The following is a 22,231-nucleotide window of genomic DNA, read 5'->3' as shown; positions in this document are numbered from 1 at the left end:
TCCTCTCTCTCTCTCTGGTCCTTTCTCTCTCTCTCGGTCCTCTCTAATCTCCCTCTCTCTCTCTTGGTCCTCTCTATCTCCCTCTCTCTCTCTTGGTCCTGTCTCTCTCGGTCCCCTCTCTCTCTCGGTCCTGTCTCTCTCGGTCCCCTCTCTCTCTCTCTCTCTCGGTCCTCTCTCTCCTCGGTCCTCTCTCTCTCTCCCTCTCTCGGTACTCTCGCTCTTTCTCTCGCTACTCTTGCTCTTTCTCTCGGTCCTCTCGCTTTCTCTAGGTCCTCTCGCTTTCTCTCGGTCCTCTCTCTCTCTCTCTCTCTCGTCCTCTCTCTCTCTCTCTCTCGGTCCTCTCTCTCTCTCTCTCTCTCTCTCTCTCTCTCTCTCTCACTCTTGTCCTCTCTCTCTCAGTCCTCTCTCTATCTCTCTCTCTCGGTTCCTCTCTATCTCTCTCGGTCCTCTCTATCTCTCTCGGTCCTCTCTCCCTCTCGGTCCTCTCCCTCTCGTCCTCTCCTCTCGGTCCTCTCCCTCTCGGTCCTCTCCCTCTCTCGGTCCTCTCTCTCTCTCCTCTCTCGCTCTCTTCTCTTGGTCCTCTCTCTCTCTCTCTCTCGGTCCTCTCTACCTCTCTCTCTCTCTCGGTCCTCTCTATCTCCCTCTCTCTCTCTCTCTCGGTCCTCTCTATTTCCCTCTCTCTCTCTCTCTCTCGGTCCTCTCTATCTCCCTCTCTCTCTCTCTCTCTCGGTCCCTCTCTATCTCCCTCTCTCTCTCTCTCTCTCTCGGTCCTCTCTATCTCCCTCTCTCTCTCTCTCTCGGTCCTCTCTATCTCCCCCTCTCTCTCTCTCTCGGTCCTCTCTATCTCCTCTCTCTCTCTCTCTCTCTCTCTCGCTCCCTCTCGGTCTTCTTTCTCTCTCGCTCCCTCTCGGTCCTCTTGCTCTCTCACTCTCCCTCTCGGTCCTCTTTCTCTCTCTCTCTCACTCTCGGTCCTCTTTCTCTCTCTCACTCTCGGTCCTCTTTCTCTCTCTCTCTCACTCTCGGTTCTCTCTCTCCATCGGTTCTCTCTCTCTCTCTCTCGGTTCTCTCTCTCTCTCTTTCTCTCTCTCTCTCTGTCCTCTTCTCTCTCTCTCTCTTTCCCTCTGTCCCACCCATCTCTGTGTCCCCCTTTCTTTCTCTCTCTCTCTCTCTCGCTCTCTATCGCCCCCTCTGTCTTTGTGTTCCCCTTTCTTTCTCTCTTGCGCTCTCTCTCTCTCTCTATCTGCCCCCCCCTCTCCGTCCCCCCCTCTCCCTCTATGTCCCGTCCCACCCTCTCTCGCTGGCTCTGACAGTGTCTTGCTGTTTGAAAAAAGAGTCAGAACCCTCCAGAAAATCCAAATCTCTCCGCAGTTCAGATGCGTTGTTCCCGCTCCCAACACCTGTCAGTGTCAGCTGTGAAATTGATGCTATTTTTTAAAAGCTGATCTGGACGAAGAAGCTCATGGAAATTTCTCATCTCTGGAATGCATCCCCGGTCCGGATGGTAACCTTTGCAGGATCCTGGCCTGCGGGCCGTATGTTGGACAACCCTGATCTACGGGGACGCTCCATGAGGTATTCCTTGAAATGGTGTGACTCAAAGTGGAAGGAAAAGAAGATTCTCCCTATGAGTAGCACCTATTGCTTGAAAGTAATTTTTAAGCATTTTCCCGAATGCTGAAGGTACCTAATTGCAGTGAGACCTCGGACTGAAACTGCTCTTTTTTTATTCATGGGATGTGGGCATCGCTGGCCTGGCAAGCATTTATTGCCCATCCCTAATTGTTTAATTTAGTTTAGAGATACAGCACTGAAACAGGCCCTTCGGCCCACCGAGTCTGTGCCGACCATCAACCACCCATTTTATACTAATCCTACACTAATCCATATTCCTACCACATCCCCACCTGTCCCTATATTTCCCTACCACCTGCCTATACTAGGGGCAATTTATAATGGTCAATTTACCTATCAACCTGCAAGTCTTTTGGCTTGTGGGAGGAAACCGGAGCACCCGGAGAAAACCCACGCAGACACTGGGAGAACTTGCAAACTCCACACAGGCAGGACCCAGAATTGAACCCGGGTCGCTGGAGCTGTGAGGCTGCAGTGCTAACCACTGCGCCGCCCTGCTGCTTTTGAGAAGGTGGTGGTGAGCTGCCTTCTTGAACCGCTGCAGTCCATGTGAGGTAGGTACACCCACAGTGCTGTTAGGAAGGAAGTTCCTGGATTTTGGCCCAATTTGGCACAATTTTAATTGTGCAAAAAAGCAAAATGCTGATTGCTCATGTTTTAACATATACAAATTTCACATAATGTATTATTATATGTAAACCATACATTTGTATAATTGTTTGGCCTCCAGATTGCTTTCCACTTGCTTAATTGTGTTTTCTATCATAGTTTGGTTTCCTGATCAAACCAGCCAATGAAAATTTCCTCTGAGTTGATGCATTGGACAGAAAATTGCATCTTTCTTTGGTTAATAATCAAAACACTGACCACCTCCACGCGCGTATCCATTGTCTCTCGAGATAAGGAGGCCAAAGATGAAACTAAGGTGCATCATTATTGTACGACCTTGTGCTACTTTCCAGACATTCTTTAGAAATAGTAGATAATTACAGACATTTAAATACTTGTCCTGAGAAATTGATTCTTAAATTGTTTTAGCAGAGATACTTACTTTCATAAAGGCCTCTCATCTCAGAATTATAAAACCAGTCCATGTAAAATTCTTGATATCTTGTCCTAAACTGCCTTTACCCCTGCATATCATCCACATCTGCTCCTGTATCAACCCCTGTATCACTGAAACTCCTAAGCATACTTTTGTCACCACTTAGATTTGACGATTCCAGTTCCCTCATTTCTCACTTCCTGCCCACCAATTCCAACTTGTCCTACAATGCAACCACTCATATCCTGTTGGCACTTTCACTCCAGTCTTAGCTCAACTACAGCAGCTCCCTGTCATATTAAATTTAAATTGAAGCTGCCTTCCTCAAGCCATTTTTCTTTCCACTTCACTTTCCTTTTAAAAGCCTTCTCAGAATCGCTCTTTGACAGGGCTTTTCATCACTCAAGTTCAGTTCTGCTTTGCTGTCTAGTTCCATTTGCAAAGCATCTTGAGTCGTCATTAAATGCCTAAATGTATGTTAAATATAAATGCAAGTTACAGTTAAGCAGCTAATATCAAAGATAAATGAGCATGGCTTGTTCTGGAGTTTCCTGAATTATGAGTATGACTATGTAGCACCTGAATATTGCTGCAAGTAAATATAGTCTTGCATTTCCGACCCTCCTGCTTTGTCTTTAGAAATGCAGCTTGTTTTTGTACTTCAGTATGGTAGAGAAAACAATTTCTCAAGGGTAGCCCACGTGGTACACATTTTATTTCCAGTATTCTTCTTTAGAAAGTTTCCCCCTTGTGTTTTTATTTGGGGAAGTGGAGAAAACTATGAGCGAAGACACTTCGGGCACACTCTGCTATTTGTGGTTAGTTCTATGAAAATGCATCATTCACCAGACTTGATGGATGAGATTTCAGTTTAACAATGGCTGAAAATGGAACTTCCAACATTTCACAGTTCCTTAACACAGAACTGGGGGTTAAATTCAATACTGGGTGTGGATTCAATTTTTGTGGGGCTTTGTGTTTCAACTTTGTGATCCGGACATAGTGGCATAATCAGTTGTGGCCTCGGTTATAGTGAAATTTCCTCTAAGGTTCTGCTGGTTGTAGATTGCATGTTTTCCCTTCATTCCTTGAAAGCTTCTTGATGAAAATTAGATTTCTTCAAATTGCGTTCTTCTCATATTACTCCAAATTGATTTTCTGCTTTGGAATCTGTGCTCCTATGAAAAGAAAATTTAAAAAATTGAGTAGTCCATGGGCTTCATTAGAAGTCAGCACTGTTGAAAAATTTTCAAACTCACTTTCACTCATAGAGTCTGTTACTGCTGCATTTTTATTAAGTTCTCTCAGTCATAGGGATTAATAATAATTTGTACATCCTCTAGTGCATTTTATCTTTTTTGTTTTCTTCCTTTATTCAGATGTACTTTTAATCATATAGTCAACACAAAGTTTAACTGACAGCTTGAATGTTTTTTTGAGCTCTGACTTTTGGCATGGAAGAGAAAAAAGACTTGCATTTATATAGCACCTTTCACAACTTCAGGATGTCCCAAAGTGCTTTATAGCTAATGAAGTGCTTTTGAAGTGTAGTCACCATTGTAACGTAGGAAACTCGGCAGCCAAATTGCACACAGCAAACTCCTACAAACAGTAACGTGATAATGGCGAGACCTGTTTTAGTGATGTCGATTGAGGGATAAATTTTGGCTGGAACATTGGGGAGAACTCCCCTCCTCTTCCAGAATGCTGTTGAATCTTTTATGTCCACCTGAAAGGGCAGATGGAGCCTCGGTTTAACATCTTATCTAAAAGTTGGCACTTGTGACACTATAGCGCTCTCTCAGTACTGGACTTGAGTGTCAGCAATAATAACATCAGGGTGGAGGTAAAATAATGGAAGGAAGATTAAATTCAGTAAATCGTAGGAAAAAGGCAAGCCTGAGAGTGTTCCATTTTTTAAGACTGTGGAAAATCATGAATGTAGTGGAAAATAGTGCAGTAAGTCATTATTTTAATACTTTTTTTCTTCCTCACATGTATGTATGACAGTTTATTTGCAGATTAGGAGGAACAACAGAGGATCACATTAGTATTGGCATTGATACAGAAAGGCATGAAAAGTCATGATAGTAGTAGGGGGAGAGGAGAGATTGCATATCAGACAGTATTTTTTTTTGTATCCTGCCCAAGAGAGTTGTTGGAGCCTGCCTGGATTGCTTGTTTGAGTCCTCGATCAGACACTGGTTGGTTTATGACTTGAATGAACTGAGACTTAGATTTAGTGAAAGTAAACTAATTTGTGTCTGTACGAACTATTTTTAATGTGATTGCAGCCTAGTGACATTAAATTGAGCTTTGTGCAACTGCAGACAAAATCTCACCAAAATAATTGGTCCCAGTTGCTCAAGACTGGTTAAAGTAAGATCCCATATTTTTTGCTTAATCATCTATGTACAAGGAGAAATATTGGGGTTTTGCAATGGAAACTTTAATCGTGGTTATAAATCTCAAGACATGAAGGAAGTTGGAGAGGGTTCATTATAATTAAAATTGTACATGGTCTTTTGAGTAGGGTTCTCCTTGATCGCTAAGACTGCCTATTTCCACCTTCATACCATTTTCTGACTGTATCCCTGCCTCAGCTCATCTGCTGCTGAAACACTCATCCATGTCTGTTATCCCCAGACTTGACTATTCCAATGCATTCCTGGCTGGCCTCTCACATTCTATCCTCTGTAAACATGAGGTCATCCAAAACTATGCTGCCCATATCCTGACTCTCATCAAGTCCTGTTCACCATTCACCCCTGTGCTTGCTGACTTAAATTGGATCCCAGGTAAACGCCTTGATTTTAAAATTCTCAAATCCTTTCATGACCTTGCCCCTTCGTCCCTTTGTAATCTCCACCAGCCCCACAACTGTCTAAGATATCTGCACTTCTCTAATTCTGGCCTCTTGAGTATTCCCAATTTTAATTGCTCTGCCATTGGTGGCCATGCCAAGCCCCTTAGCTTTGGAATTTCCACTCTAAAACCTCCTTGCCTCTTACCATGCTTTCCTCCTTTAAGACACTGCTTAAATCCTATCTCTGATCAAGCTTTTAGTCATCTGCTCAGCATCTCCATATGTTGCTTGGCATCAAATTTTGTTTTATAACTCTCCTTGTTAATACCTTGGCATATTTTTTTCTGTTAAAGGAGCTATATAAATACAAGTTGTTGTTACCAATCAACTTTTCTCATTCCATATTTAATTAAATACAACATTATTTTATTTGCATGAAAGACCTACATGATGTGCGGTATTCATGAACTCTAAGTCTTTCTTTTACAGTTGTGAAGGAAGCACCATATTAAATCATGTTGGATGAGTTATTTAGTTAGTATTGTCCGAATTACAAACAAATCAGTTTTAAGTGCACTGTGTTATCAAGCATAAATACATTTTTGGCCGTTGATTAAGTGTGATCATTTTTTAAATTGGGTTTAAAATTGTATTGAATGAATTGTGTTCATTTGGTTAGCAGAAATGGCAAATGTTAGTTTTAGCTTATTTTGGCATTTAAACAGGAATATATTTATGCAAACAGTATCGCTCGTTCATTGCATTTGGTGTATAGTGTTAGAATTGAGACATCTTTCTAGTTGAAGAGTTAATTGTTGCCTTCTTGATGTTTTTAGCTGAATTGAACAATAATGTAGAAAGAGTTCAAATAATTGTTCTTGTGAGAGTGAAGTCAGTTTCCTTAAAAAGCAAAGGAAACTGGTTGTTTTGGGTAGTTAAGCCCTGCAGTTAACACACTCTCTTTTGGCAAATGATCTTTGCTGTGTATCCTGTTACATAATTCATAGGCAGCAACACAAAGTGTGGAAGTCAATAATGTGAATGCACAAATTTTGGGCCATTGAAACTGAGTACCTCTATGAACTTTGGATATCTTTAGGATGGATAGCATTAGACAGGAGAAAACAAAGTTAACAAGCCATCTTCCTATGATGTGAAAACAACATATTAGTCTGTTAGCCTTATATCTATTGTTGGGAAAATGCGAGACTCTATTCTAAAGGATGTGATAAATGGACACTTGGATAATCATCTGATTTGGCACAGTCAACATGGATTTATGAATGGGAAATCATGTTTGACGAACTTGGTGGAGTTTTTTGAGGATGTTACTAACAGAATTGATAAAGGGGAGTAGGTGGACGTGGTATACTTGGATTTTCAGAAAGCTTTTGATAAAGTCCCCCACAGGAGGTTGGTTAGCAAAATTAAAGCACTTGAGATAGGAGGTGATATTCTTCTTTTTTTCTTTCTTTTGGGCCTCCTTATCTCGAGAGACAATGGATACGCGCCTGGAGGTGGTCAGTGGTTTGTGAAGCAGCGTCTGGAGTGGCTATAAAGGCCAATTCTAGAGTGACAGGCTCTTCCACAGGTGCTGCAGAGAAATTTGTTTGTCGGGGCTGTTGCACAGTTGGCGCTCCCCTTGCACCTCTGTCTTTTTTCTAGCCAACTACTAAGTCTCTTCGACTCGCCACATTTTAGCCCTGTCTTTATGGCTGCCCGCCAGCTCTGGCGAACGCTGGCAACTGACTCCCACGACTTGTGATCAATGTCACAGGATTTCATGTCGCGTTTGCAGATGTCTTTAAAGCGGAGACATGGACGGCCGGTGGGTCTGATGCCAGTGGCGAGCTTGCTGTACAATGTGTCTTTGGGGATCCTGCCATCTTCCATGCGGCTCACATGGCCAAGCCATCTCAAGCGCCGCTGACTCAGTAGGGTGTACAAGCTGGGGATATTGGCCGCCTCGAGGACTTCTGTGTTGGAGATACGGTCCTGCCACCTGATGCCAAGTATTCTCCGGAGGCAGCGAAGATGGAATGAATTGAGATGTCGCTCTTGGCTGACATATGTTGTCCAGGCCTTGCTGCCATAGAGCAAGGTACTGAGGACACAGGCCTGATGCACTCGGACTTTTGTGTTCCGTGTCAATGCGCCATTTTCCCACACTCTCTTGGCCAGTCTGGACATAGCAGTGGAAGCCTTATCCATGCGCTTGTTGATTTCTGCATCTAGAGACAGGTTACTGGTGATAGTTGAGCCTAGGTAGGTGAACTCTTGAACCACTTCCAGAGCGTGGTCGCCAATATTGATGGATGGAGCATTTCTGACGTCCTGCCCCATGATGTTCGTTTTCTTGAGGCTGATGGTTAGGCCAAATTCATTGCAGGCAGCCGCAAACCTGTCGATGAGACTCTGCAGGCACTCTTCAGTATGAGATGTTAAAGCATCATCGTCAGCAAAGAGGAGTTCCCTGATGAGGACTTTCCGTACTTTGGACTTCGCTCTTAGACGGGCAAGGTTGAACAACCTGCCCCTGATCTTGTGTGGAGGAAAATTCCTTCTTCAGAGGACTTGAACGCATGTGAAAGCAGTGAGGAGAAGAAAATCCCAAAAAGTGTGGGTGCGAGAACACAGCCCTGTTTCACGCCACTCAGGATAGGAAAGGGCTCTGATGAGGAGCCACCATGTTGAATTGTGCCTTTCATATTGTCATGGAATGAGGTGATGATACTTAGTAGCTTTGGTGGGCATCCGATCTTTTCTAGTCGTCTGAAGAGACCACGTCATTTGGCACAGTCAACATGGATTTATGAATGGGAAATCATGTTTGACGAACTTGGTAGAGTTTTTTGAGGATGTTACTAACAGAATTGATAAAGGGGAGTAGGTGGACGTGGTATACTTGGATTTTCAGAAAGCTTTTGATAAAGTCCCCCACAGGAGGTTGGTTAGCAAAATTAAAGCACTTGAGATAGGAGGTGATATACTGGCATGGATTAAGGATTGGTTAACAGGCAGAAAGCAGAGAGTAGGAATAAACGGGTCATTCTCGCATTGGCAGACTGTGACTAGTGGGGTACTGCAGGGATCAGTGCTTGGCCCCCATCAGTTCACAATATATGATTTGGATGTGGGGATCAAATGTAATATTTCCAAGTTCACGGATGACACAAAACTAGATGGGAATGTATGTTGTGAGGCAGATGCAAAGCATCTTCAAGGGGATTTGCACAGACATGGTGAGTGGCCAAGAAAATGGCAGATGGAATATAATGTGGAAAAATGTGAGGTTATTCATTTTGGTAGGAGGAATAGATGTGCAGAGTACTTCTTAAATGGTAAGAGCTTAGAAAGTGTAGATGTATAAAGGGACCTGGGTGTCCTTGTCAATAAGTTACTGAAAGCTAACATGCCGGTGCAGCAAGCAATTAAGACTAGTGGTATGTTGGCCTTTATTGCAAGAGGATTTGAGTACAGGTTAGACTGCACCTGGAGTACTGTGTGCAGTTTTGGTTCCCTTACCTTAGGAAGGTTACTATTGCCATAGAGGGAGTGCAACGAAGGTTCACCAGACTTATTCCCTGGATGGCGGGACTGTCCTCTGAAGAGAGTTTGGGGAAACTGGGCCTGTATTCTCTGGAGTTTTGAAGAATGAGAGGTGATCTCATTGAAACCTACAAAATACTTAAAGGGAAAGACAGGGTAGATGCAGCTAAGATGTTTCCCCTGGATGGGGAGTCTAGAACCAGGGGACACAATTTCAAAATAAGGGAGAAGCGACTTAGGACAGAGATGAGGAGAATTTTCTTTTACTCAGAGGGTTGTGAATCTTTGGAATTCTCTACCCCAGAGGGCCGTGGAAGTTCAGTCATTGAGTATGTTTAAAGCAGAGATTGACAGATTTCTAAATACCAGTGGCATAAAGGGATATGAGGATAGTGTGGGAAAAAGGCATTGAATTGGATGATCAGCCATTATCGTATTGAATGACTGAGCAGGTGCGATAGGCTGAATGGCCTACTCCTGTTCCTATGTTCCTCACGTGTACAATAGTGCAGTTTTAACATAAGGAGTTGCATTGTGGGAAATTTGAAGTTATTTATGTGTGCTGTTTGGATATGTTGAGAGTTTGAAGTTATTTTGCATGCACAAGGGTATGTTTGTGTTCTGAGGAGTATGTATTGCACTAAAGATGATCAAATGCAGGTTCATACCTTTTATTTATTGTAAGTAAATTTGAAAGTCACTTCAATTCTTGTTTTGACATTTACATGGACTGCCTTTAACTTAGGCAGAAGTAAACAATAAGTCTTAATCACTGAAGAGGGAAGAGGAAATAAATGTGTCGCTCTATTACCACAGATTCCATCTGCTGCAACTTAGACACTTTAACCTCATGCTAACATTTTGCCTCTAATACACAGGTAAACTAAATTTGTTGGGCTCTTAAAGAGAAAGCTTACTTTTATGCAACAGCTTTCACACCCTCAGAAAATCCCAAGAACTTCATCATTGAAGTGTAGTTACTACTGTTGGGTAGGCAAATCTTGTACACAGTAAGTTCTCACAAACAACAGAAGAGGTAACTGACTAGTTAATCTGTTTTGTTGGTGTTGTTTAACGGATAAATATTGACCAGATCAATGGGAAAGCTCCCTGCTTTTCAAGTTGTGCCACAAGATCTTTTACGTCTAACTGAACATAGATGGAACATTGATTTAATCTCTCGTCGAAAAGATGGCATTTCCTGACAATACTTGATCCCTCAGTACTGCATTGAAGTGTCAGCCTAAATTATGTGAAGAAGTCCTGGAATAGGGTTTGAATCCACAGTCTTTAGACTCAGAGACACAAGTGCTACCATTGAACCAAACTGACACTTGTTAATCCTTTCATTTAAGATTCCAGAAGCATTAACTCTCTGCTCACAGGTAACGGTTCGTTTAATGTTTAAAAACTCGGCTAGTGCAAAAATACCAAAGCTACTGCAGTATAGCTAGCTAGAATAGAAAGATGATTAATTAGCAAACTATTTGTAAAGACGGTTACGGACTGGATCATGACCCAAATACAGGCAGGACCAAAAGTACAGTGAATCAAGTGAGATTTATTAAGTAATAATGTGATACTTAACAATGTGGTGATTAACAACAACCTTTGGTTCTTGCTTCCTGAGTCGTTGTAGCACAGGCGATGTCTTCATTGGCCTCTGGCTTCTTCTGTGTCTGTTCCAACTGTACTCTGATGTTTCCTGGCGTCCTTTTATCATTCTTGTTGAGTCTCTTTCGTACCATATTTGGTCCTGATCCAACATTACCTTGTCTGTTCCTTGATTAGTTTAAACAGTCTCTTTCTTGATGAGTTTAAACAATTGTTATCTCCAGTCTACTTCTGCTTACTCAGTACATTCCACGAACACTAAACCTTGCTCAAATCATTTTAAAAGTAACAGTGACACTTTGCAATTTAGCCTTAGCATAAAAGGGTTCATTAAAATGTAAAAAGGTCTTTAGAAAAAAAGCCCAGCAAATCTGGCAGTCCCCACCTCGAGGATGAAGTGCATCTGCACTGATTCCTTGCACAATCTATTAAATCAATCATTGCTTAATTAATGGTAGACATCGCCCCATGGTTGCATTTCATTACATTAGCAAAAAAACAAGCGTTGCCTTAAACTCTTAATCATTCCCCGCATACAGCACGTGGACATAATCAAAACAATCAACACAATTAGCTGAACTACTGCCAATACGTGTAAAATTATCTTAATCCAAGGAGGGATCTCAATATTCAGTCCAATGTCCCACCAATGACTATCATCTCCTACATTGAGAATTTCTTCCTTTAGCTCCTCATTCTGCTGCGGAAGGACATAAAAGTGTCGATTGGAGGCATTGATCCTTTGTAGGAGTTCTGTCAGGTGTGTCATGATCCTGTCTTTTTTTTTCTTTCTGGGAAATATGTGGTGTGTTGTCTTTAAGACAGCAAAGGATCAGGACTGCTTTAAGAACAAGCAGGCTTCAGGAGTTACTGAGAAGGTGCATTCTTGTTGCCTTGGGTACAGCCACTTGGACTAAGCATTGAGCGATACATTATCACAATTTAATTTTGAACTGGCTTATAGTGCAAACAGACTGTTCTAACAAGAGAAACAGAGAGACAGCTGTGTGTTAGCACCTGAAAGGAGAAACAGACCATTTAAACTGAAGAAAGAGAATTTAGTCTGTTTATTTATTATCTCTCAAAATTCTAAAAAAGTCAAGCCAAAACAGAGCTCTCTGATAATTTAAACTGAAGGAAGGGAAGTTAGACTGTGACAATCTTACCCCTCAAAATTTCTAAAGCCAGATTGATTCATTTAAAAAGTGTTTGCAAGTCGTTAATTGTTGAAATTCATCACTGAAGGAGGAAAGCATCACTTGCTGCTGGAATTAGACTATGGACTGTTCTACTGTTGAAGAACCTTTTTCTCCCCATTGGATGGCTGTGAGGACTTAAAGCAACCTTGGACTTTTTCACTTCCGGCAGGAATGTAAATTTGCAAGGACTCTAATTTTTTCTATTTTTAATGTTGTTTATATCTTGGTAGTGTTTAAGAATTTAGTTTTTCTAATTAAACATTTAATTTGTCGATTTAAAGACACCTGGTTTGGTTAGCCTCATTCGGGGGTTAATAGATGGTACAATTTGGCTGAGTCTTTCTTTAATTTGGAAAGTTTAAAATGATATGTTAGGCGATCTGTGGAGGGACGGGATTGAATTAAGAGTGCGTTTCTCCCACCATAATCAGAATTGTATATTTTGATTGGGGGCTTTGACTGGAGCGGTCGGTCGTAACAGGTGCAATGGAGGGATATCTTAACCAAATCTGGTCACGTATTGATGCAGTCATTCCTTCAAATCATCCCCAACAGTGATGTTTACTTGGTTATAGATGTTAAGCAAGCCTCGTGTCCCTATTCTGATGGATAACATGGGAGGTAAAACAGATGGTCCCTCTCTTAATGGGACAAGTTAGATTCCTGTACCTATATTTTCGGGAGGTGGTAGTGACGTATTATTGGCCTTTCCCCTTGTAAGCTGACTGAATGGGAAATTCCTCTCCTCCAGTTGCTACCGTGGTTCCAGGTGCATCCATAAGTGGGGCGATCAGCTTGGTTATATCATATGGGCAAACAAAAACATTGCCTCTCTGGGCACATCCCTTTAGATTTGGGACTACCCAAATGAAGGGTCCCTGTATTAAAGATAGTTGCTGCATCGTTGGCTAAGCCCTTTTTGCATCTGTCTATGTGGCTGGGGTTCTGAATGGTTTCCTAGCACCTTTATATAAGTTAGTAACTTCCTCCTCGCCTTTTGTGGTGCCAGCTCTTTCCCAGAATTTTTTCAGGATTTGGTGTAACATTCTGTTCTCCAAGGCTCAGGTCTTACTTACACCAGGTTGGCAGTCCTATTGCTGTCAGGTTAATGACCACAGGCATTATGATGTATTGTCATGGTATAGTATCATGCGAATGGGGATGACAAGCAGGCCATTGCCCAGTCCTTGTCTATGTTCAGGACATTCTACTCTTCCCATTACGTTTTCAGATTTGTTAACCAAGAGGGCTAGCTTTTCTTCTGGTTTTAGGGTGACGATGGCCATGTTTCGTCACTCCTCTGGAACACTTGCCCGATGGCCCATTGCCTAACCCAGACCTCTTCTGGCTAATAGGAAGGGGGGTGTGGTAAGTCCAAACCAACCAAGAGGGATCTGATTTCTGTTAGTGTGAGAATATCAGGTTCCATCTTACAGAAACAAAAACAAGAAATGCCGGATTCACTCAGCAGGTCTGGCAGCATCTGTGGAAAGAGAAGCAGAGTTAACGTTTTGGGTCAGTGACCCTTCTTCGGAACATCTTACAGACGTCATTTCTTTTTACCTTCCTTCCTGCCCCAGCGCCCTCACCACCAAATGCACATGTAGTTGCCAGGATAGTGTTCTTTCCACCATCGGGGCCAACATAACTGTACCTTATTTTTGGTCTTTGATTGTGTTGGGGTTGTATGAGAGTTCCAAGGATTTCCGATCTGTTCCCCGATATCCTGGTCAGATTTCTGCCTCGTAAACCAAACCTTATAAGTATAGGGTCCATTCTGTTTCTGCAAATTGCACACTAAGCATACTCCTTTCCCTTCTTTTCCAGCCCCCTGTCATCTACCCATACATAGTGCAAAAAAAATTCATACTACAATCACTTTAAATTTCTCCTGTGTAGTTCCAAGGTGCTATCTTTCCTGCATTGCCTGGTATCACTTCTGTATGTTGGTGCTATGTATCGTTGCCAGCATGGTGTCGTAGATGTCAGATACTCATTCCTTTCAGTGTGGACAGCTGCCAGAGTCAGATGAAATAGCAGTGTCAGGATTCACATTTCTGCCTAAATCGCTGTCGACCTGCAAGACAAGTTTTGTATTTACTCTGTTATGCTTACGTGACATGCAGCAATTAAAATACAGAACCATTGGAGTTTAGAAGAATGAGAGGTGATCTTATTGAAACATATAAGATCCTGAGGGGACTTGAAGGTCAATGCTGAAAGCATGTTTCCCATTATGGGAGAAACTAGAACTAGGGGACACAGTTTAAAAATAATGGGTCTCCCATTTAAGACGGAGATGAGAAGAGATTTTTTTTCCTCAGAAAGTTGTTAGTGTCATGGACAGTTGATAAGTTGGTTCCCACTGTTCACCTCCCAACTGACTGCAATCGTGTTTTGTTAAAATGATGCTTTAGCCCCTGAGTGTCTTCAGTGTCAAATAAACAAACAAATGACAGGTTTTCTTGCAGGTTAACAAAAGATAATTATTCATTTGTAAATAAATCCTGAAATGATTGCAACTTTACTCACACAGACATTCGCCCAAACATACATATACAAGAATAGATAAAGAGAAAAGGTTAAGAGGTTGTTTGAAGTCCCAAGTGAAGTAAGTATTCGTGGTTTACAAAAGATTATTAAGTCTTAGGAGTAAAAGTATTTTTAAAAAGTTGCAGGCCTGATTATTGAACTTGCCGAGGTATTCTAGAGCTCTAGTGGTTGTAATACAGCCCAAAGCTGGTGGTGTATAGTTTGTAACCTTCATAGATGGCTAGTCTCAAAGTTACTTTGTGATGTTTCTGCTGTGGTGGCTGTTCTTGGTCAGCAGGGTTCTTCTCTTGCCTACTGGATGCTACTCACAGCCTTTCTGTGGTAATGGTTTGATCTCTCCTCTCTCTCCAGAGAGCTACCTTTTTTAGGCAAAAATCATTAGTTTCTGTTCGGAGACGCATGGCCTTCTCTTCTACTGTGACCACACAATGGTCTAAGATATGATAACCATGGCCATCATTTGATGTTTGAATGGGAATCATTCTGTTATGTTGCTGCTTCTCACCTTATTCATTGTGGTTTGGCTATGAGCTAGACTGTCTCCAGCATCCTCTGTTAATCCATTCATGTCGATCAGAGTCATTAATATACAATAGTTCCTTTCAATTTCAAAGGGGTTCTCCCCAGAGCTATTTCAGATGAGGTAAACAAGCCTCCTCTTTTCAGACAAATTTGTGGATTTCCTGTACATTTTGACTGTATATAAGTGTCCATGTTCTTGTGATTTTGTTTAGCAGTTGACTTTTTAAATTCATAATTCTTCCATTTCATTATTTATTTGATCACGACTCCTTCCGTGCATGAAGTCCGTGGAATTCTCTTCCCCAGAGAGCAGTGGAGGAAGGGTCATTGAATATTTTTAAGGCTGAGTTAGATATATTCTTGATTGACAAGGGTGTCAAAGGTTAGAGCAGTTAGACAGGAAAGTAGAGTTGAGGCCTCAATCTGATCAGTCTTGATCTTATCAAATGGTGAAGCAGGCTTGAAGGCTGTATGGCCTACTCCTCCTAATTCATGTGTTCATAAGTAACTGTCATCGTGAGTTCTGCATGGTGTGTTGCCTCCCTGGTGCCAGGGTAAAGGACATCACTGAGAGGGTGCCGAACATTCTGCAGGGGACGGGAGTGAACCAGAAATTGTGGTACATGTTAGTACCAATAACAGAGAGGGCAGGTATTGAGGTCCTATGGTCAGATTTTCAGGAGCTAGGGAGGAAGCTTAAAAAATAGGACCTCAAAGGTAGCAATCTCTGGGTTACTCCTAGTACCATGCGCCAGCGAGTATAGAAATAGGAAGGTAAGAAGGATCAATGCATGGCTTGAAACATAGTGCAGGAGGGAGGGCTTCAGGTTCTTGGGGCATTGGGACCAGTTTGGGCCAGAGGCATCCATTCAAAAGGGACAGGTTGCACCTTAACAGGACTGGGACCAATGTCCTCGCGGGGAGGTTCACTAGTATGGTTGGGGAGGGTTTAAACTAAATTGGCAGGGGAATGGGCACCAGTATATCGAAGTAGAAAAGAGGAATAGGTGCATAATGTGAGAGTGTTGGACAGTACTAGAGAAGGGAATGATTCCATACTAGATAGGAGTGAATTGAGAATGACGAAGGAATGCAAAGACAGGATTTAAATGCACAAAGTGTGGTAAATGAGGTTGGTGAGCTACAAGCACAATATGATGATGTGCAATAATGGGAATGTGGTTTTAAAATGGTGAGGACTGGATGCTTAATATACAGGAATAAAATGTGATGAAAAATGCGTCACGGACCATGAAATCTTGGGTCCTCCATGAAATCAGCCATTTTGTGAACTTTGTGTGTTTTAGTGATTGACGCAAGGCTCAACTCACTGGTAGATGAGGGAGGGCCTCTGGTGCAGTTTTGAAAGAAGCACTCTCCAGTATTAGCAGACAAGTGAGAATGCCAGAATGAGCAAATCAAAAATTGCAGCACGTAGAGTGAAAGAATTTGGAAGCCAAATTCTGCATGCCGATGGTGGAATGCCATTTTGCACAAGCTGCAGTGTTTCGTTGGATCACATGTGGCGGCCAAAAGTTCAGCACCAATTATAGTCCGAAAATCATTGCAACAGAAAGAGAACATCTGACGCCACGCTGCTGAAAAACGAGCACGCAAAAAACCAAGCAAAGATTTTAGCTCTTTTTAGGAAGTCGACAGAGCTCAGATAATCGTCAGTTGGTTACACTGTAACTTGTGGATGCTTTTGCAAGCGCCAACATACCACTGGAAAAACCTGATTGCCAAAGCTGCGTTATTCATTCAATGTAATGTGCAAAATGGTGGTTGCTTGCCAAGTGCAAATAAACTACGACAGAACTACCTGCAGAAGTTTGTTGCACCGAAGGTTTTTGCTATGCATTGTGAGAAGATGAAGTCTCAGATTAACGCGCGTGAGTCTTTTGCAGTTATTTGTGTTGAGTTCACCGACTAGCAAGACAACTATGTGCTGTATGTTTTATGTCTGGTAAAGCCAAAGGTATACAGTAAGGAAAGCTAACAACAGTGCTTGCAGACTGCGTTCACGTGGAAGCTGTTAATTACATCACAGTTTCGCAAGCGTTTCAAAATATGGTGCAGATTTCAACAAAGTGTCTGTTTTCCTTAGTGGCAATGCAACATACATGAGAAAATCTTTCACATCTGTGCTCCAAGGTGTAACGCCTAATGCTGTCCATATTACGTGTAATGCACACAATTTCTCTTGTCAGTGAGCTGTGGAAAAGTGAGTTTGGTAAAGTCGACAAACTGGTCAGCTACATTAAAAAGATCTTCAAACACTGTTTTAGCTGCAAACTTCGATACAGGCAACACATTACAAATGTGGCTGAAGTGGCTGAAATTGGGGGACAAAATATTGCCCTTCCTCCAGAGCCGGTAATTACACGTTTGAATTCTTGATTTCGGGCAGTACAGTATCATGCAGCTCACCCGAAATACTATTCAGACTTCGTCTCAGAAGAGTTCACATTGACACCAAAAACACAGGTTTTAACAGACATCGTAACCCTTCTAAACGATGCTCAGCTTAATGAGGCGGTTCGGTTTGTTGCCAAGCAGGCTACATGACTGATGGATTTAATCACTTGGTTTCAATCTTGACATGTCACAATCCACAAAGCTTAAAGTAATGGATGTACCGTTCTGGGCTGAAGCACAGTCAAACGAACAACACTCTGATGACGCTGAATTAAATGCCTGTGTTCAACAAGTGTTTCCTTGCATGGCAGAGGAGCGCAGACAATATTTATAGCTATGGGGAAGAGGCAAGTGCTGAAGAAAAAGTGGCTCAGAGGTTTCAACAGCCTTCTGTGGTGTTCCTGAAAGCTGCGCATATCTTTGACCCTCCACAAATGCACCTGTTACTGGTAGATTTATATTTGTTTAATGCGATTCCTAGCTTTGACAAGAACTGTAAGCTGGAGATCCCTGTTTATCAAAGCACTGCAAAAGAAGCAGATTGTACTTTGCCTCTGCTGCAGTTTTGGAACTCTGTGGAATGCAGAATCCCCCACCTTGCAAGGCTAGTGCAGCACTGTCCACCAATTCTAACAAAGTATGGACGCAGAGAGAGCTGTGTCTAAACACAGACAGTAGCTCACAATGCTCACATTGAACCACTGACTTCAGTGAGTAAAGAATGTGACCTGTATATAGTCAGCTTTTTACAAGTTTTTGAATATACAATAAATGTCATTTGAAACCAGAAACCTCCCTTGTTTTTTTTGTTTTAAATATATCATTTTCACGCTTTTTGACACTGAAATTTACGATTTAAATACGTGAAATCGTGAAATTCATTATTCTTAAAATGCTGTGACTGTGAAATTTATAAAATTTGACTGAATTTGGTAGGACCCTAATTATGATGAAACAAAAAAGGGTGCAACATGCACACCAGGTGAATTCTTCATGAGAACCAGGCCATATACAGTAAGTTAAGAGGGGAGGTGAAGAGGAAAATAAGATTGGCAAAGAGAGAATGAGAATAGAAAGGCAGTCAACATAAAAGGGAACCCAAAAGTCTTCTACAGGCATGTAAATGGTAAGCAGGTAGTAAGAAGTGGAGTGGGGCCTCTTAGGAACAAAGAGGGTAATATATGCTTAGGGGCACAGGTCAAGCCTAGAATACTTAATGAGTAGTATTTTGTAGTAGTGTTTACAAAGGAAGAGGAATCTGACAAAATATCGGTAGAAGTGGAGAGAGTAGAGGCAATGGATAGGGTTAAAAATTGAGAGGGATGGTGTACTAAAACCACTGGCTATGCTTAGGGTAGATAGGTCACCTGGTCCGGATGGTGTGCATCCCAGGTTGCAAAGGGAGGTGGGGATGGAGATAGAGAAAGGGCTTCCCATAATCTTCCAATCTTCCCTAGATATGGTGGAGTTGCCAGAGGATTGAAGAGTGGCAAATGTGACACCCTTATTCAAGAAAGGATGGAAGGACAGTCCTAGCAACTACAGGCCAGTTAGTTTAACATCAGTAGTGGTAAGGATTTAGAAACCATAATCATGAAAAAAAATCAACAGGCAGTTGGAGAGGTTTGAGTTAATTAAGGACAGCCAGCATGAATTTGTAAAAGACAGATCATGCTTGACTAACCTAATTGAACTTTTTGATGAAGTAACAGAGAAGGTTGATGAAGGGAATGCCGTAGATGTTGTCTATGTGGATTTTAAGGAAGTGTTTGGTAAAATACCACACAAAAGGCTAGTTAACAAAATTGAGGTTCATGGATTAGGAGGGTCAGTGTCCAAGTGGATAAAAAGTTGGCTTAAGGATGGAAAACAGTGAGTTGCGCTAAATGGTTGTTTTTCAGACTGGAGGATGGTAGCCAGTGCTGTTTCCCAAGGGTCAGTGCTGGGACAGTTGCTTTATTTGCTATATATAAATGACTTGGATCTTGAAATACTGGGTAAAATTTCAAAATTTGCAGATGATACCAAACTTGGAGGAGTGGCGAACAGTGAGGATAATAGGAACTGCCTGCAACAGGACATAGAGATAGGCTAGCAGAATGGGTAGACAGGTGGCAGATAGAATTTAATACTGACAAGTGTGAAGTGATGCATTTAAGCAGAAGGAATAGGGAGAGGAAATATATACATAGTGGCACAGTTCTAAAGAGTGTGCAGGAACTGAGGGACCTGGGGGGTGCATGTGCATTGATCTTTGAAATTGGCAGGATATATTGAGAGAGTGGTTAGCAAAGCATATGGGATCTTGGGTTTCATAAATAGAGGCATTGAGTACAAAAGCAGTTAAGTTATGTTGAACCTTTATAAAGCTCTGGTTAGGCCCCAACTGGAATACTGTGTCAATTTCTGGTCACCACACTTTATTTAGGAAGTATGTGAGTGTCCTTGAGAGGGTGCAGAGGAGATTGACCAGAATGGTTTCAGGGATGGGGGATTTTAGTTATAAAGTTATGTTGAAAAGCTGGGGTTGTTCTCCTTGGCACAAAAGAAATTGAGGGAAGATTTGATAGAGGTGTGTGTGATAGGTTTAGATAAATTAGATGAGGACAAACTGTTCCCATTAACTGATGGCAGAAGGACTTGGGGACACAGATTGAAGGTTTTGGGCAAGAGATTCAGGGTGATGTGAGGAAGAACTTTTTAACACAGTGAGTGGTAATAACCTGGAGCTCATTGCCCACACAGGTGCTGGAAACGGAGACAATCAATGATTTCAAAAGGAAACTGAATGAGTACTTGAAGGAAATAAACTTGCAGGCTACAGGGATCAAGCGGGGGAATAGGACTGACTGGATGGAGCCTGCATGGAATTGGTAGGCTGTATGGTCTCCTTCTGCGCTGTAAATGACTCTAACTCTATATGTAACAGGTTTTAAGAAAGTACAGAGGGGGGAAAGGTGGCGGGGGGTAGGGGGAAAGCCAAAGGGAAGGTTTTATTAGGGTGGAAGGCAGGAAAGATTAAATGACAATGGGGATGACGGCGCAAAGATGATGGTAAAAAGAGATGGTAATGGGACAAGTAAAGAATCAAAAAGCAGAAACATCACCAATAGTTGCTATCCGAACAAATAACATCCTCCCTCTTTTTTTTAACAATCTAAAATTGTTGAACTCAGTGTTGAGTCCGGAAGGCTGGGAAGTGCCTAATCGAAAGATACAATGCTGTTCCTCAAGTTTACGTTGAGCTTCATTGGAACAATGTAAGAGTCCTCTCACAGAGAGGTCTGAGTGTATGTGGAGTGTAGAAACAGAATGATAGGCAACCGGAAGGTCGGGCTCACACAGGCTCGCACGGACTGATGCGCACAACCTTGGTGCAGATGAAATACACGGCCTGAAACATAGTGTAATTTTGGCCGTGAGTTTCAATATGCCTATATCTCCTTGTTCTTTGACAATCATCTATTGATCCTGCTGTCCTAACACACCTTTGTCCCTAGTAAAGGTGCTTCCCCGAAGTTAGTCTTGTATGCTAGTTTCCTGTAATTACATGCGCACAGGCTCTTGTCAAATTTCAATCAGATTTTCATGTGCACAGAAAAAAAGTCATTTTTCTGGTGTTGTACAGAAATTCATCAATGAGATCTGTACTGTATTTTCTGTTTCTCAGCATGTATTGTTATGGGATGTCATGTTAAAAATTGAAAAACTTCCCTTATTCTTAAACATAATGTGACTAATGTAGATAAATAATTGAGTTATGACTTTGATTTTCATACTTGAAGAAATACATGTTGGGATTTCAGCAATTTCCTTAGACCTGATTTGTTTACCCTAATTTATGCCTATTTTAAATTCGAGCGTATTCTAATGAGTTTTGCAAGAAATTTGCGCATAACTTGAAATTGGTAAAATAGGCACATTTTCAGTCTAACATTTGGGTAGTACTCAACTGGAAATTTCAAGCCCAGATATCCATCTTTATCTTGTACATCTTGCGTACTATTTCGCTGGTTATTCTTGGCTTCAAAACTGGTAAGGGATTAAAAATAATCAAATGCATCAGTAAATATATACAAAATAGAAGTCGTAATTTACTTTATCATAGTCACACACCATCCTGACTTTGAACTAAAAGGCCGCTCCTTCACTGTCGCTGGGTCAAAATCCTGGAACTCCCTTCCTAACAGCACTGTGGGTGTACCTACCTCACAAGGACTGCAGCGGTTCAAGAAGGCAGCTCACTACCACCTTCTCAAGGGCAATTAGGGATGGGCAATAAATGCTGGCCTAGCCAGCGATGCCCACATCCCATGAATTAATAAAAAAAGAATAGAATAATGGGCAGAGCTGTTCTTTTCAGTTTGGTAGCATAGTAGTTATGTTACTGGACTAGTAATCCAGAGGCCTGGACTAATGATCGAGGGACATGAGTTCTAAACCCACCAGAGCAGCTGGGGAATTTAAATTGCTAAGAACAAGGAGAACAACCTGAAAATGCCTCCTTCATCCCGACTCTCTGTTTCCTGTTAGTTTGCTGATCCTCTATCCATGCTTATATATTACTCCCAACACCATGAGCTCTTGTGTAGTAATGTATTATGCATCATCTTATCAAATGCCTTTTGGAAATCCAAATACACTACATCTACTGGTTCCCCTGTATCCACCCTGTTTGTTACACACTCAAAGAACTCTAATAAATTTGTCAATCACGATTTCCCTTTCATAAAACCATATTGACTTTGCCTTATTGTATTTTGATTTTCTGATGTCCTGCTACTACTTAATAATGGATGCTAGCATTTCCCTAATGACAGATGTTAGGTTAACTCGTCTATTGTTTCCTGCTTTCTGTCTCCCTCTTTTCCTGAAGAGAGATGTTAATTTGCA

The 22,231-nt window shown here is 41.8% G+C and overlaps 1 protein-coding gene across 14 annotated transcripts in view; it reads left to right on the top strand.

Annotated features, from left to right (window-relative positions):
- Positions 1 to 22,231, top strand: part of rfx3 (regulatory factor X, 3 (influences HLA class II expression)) — a 651,544-nt gene that overhangs the window by 85,193 nt on the left and 544,120 nt on the right. For 2 of the 14 annotated variants that reach the window (XM_068030225.1, XM_068030219.1), the window contains exon 2: positions 20,084 to 20,211. The exons of the other annotated variants lie outside the window; for them this stretch is intronic. The gene's annotated coding sequence lies outside the window, so the exon portion shown is untranslated. The remainder of the gene's footprint in view (positions 1 to 20,083; positions 20,212 to 22,231) is intronic. 14 annotated transcript variants of the gene reach the window in all.

Source organism: Heterodontus francisci, chromosome 4 (genome assembly GCF_036365525.1).
Source record: "Heterodontus francisci isolate sHetFra1 chromosome 4, sHetFra1.hap1, whole genome shotgun sequence".
NCBI classification, from domain to species: Eukaryota; Metazoa; Chordata; class Chondrichthyes; order Heterodontiformes; family Heterodontidae; genus Heterodontus; species Heterodontus francisci.
Note: the sequence above shows the minus strand (reverse complement) of the source record. Positions and strands in the feature narration are given on the sequence as shown.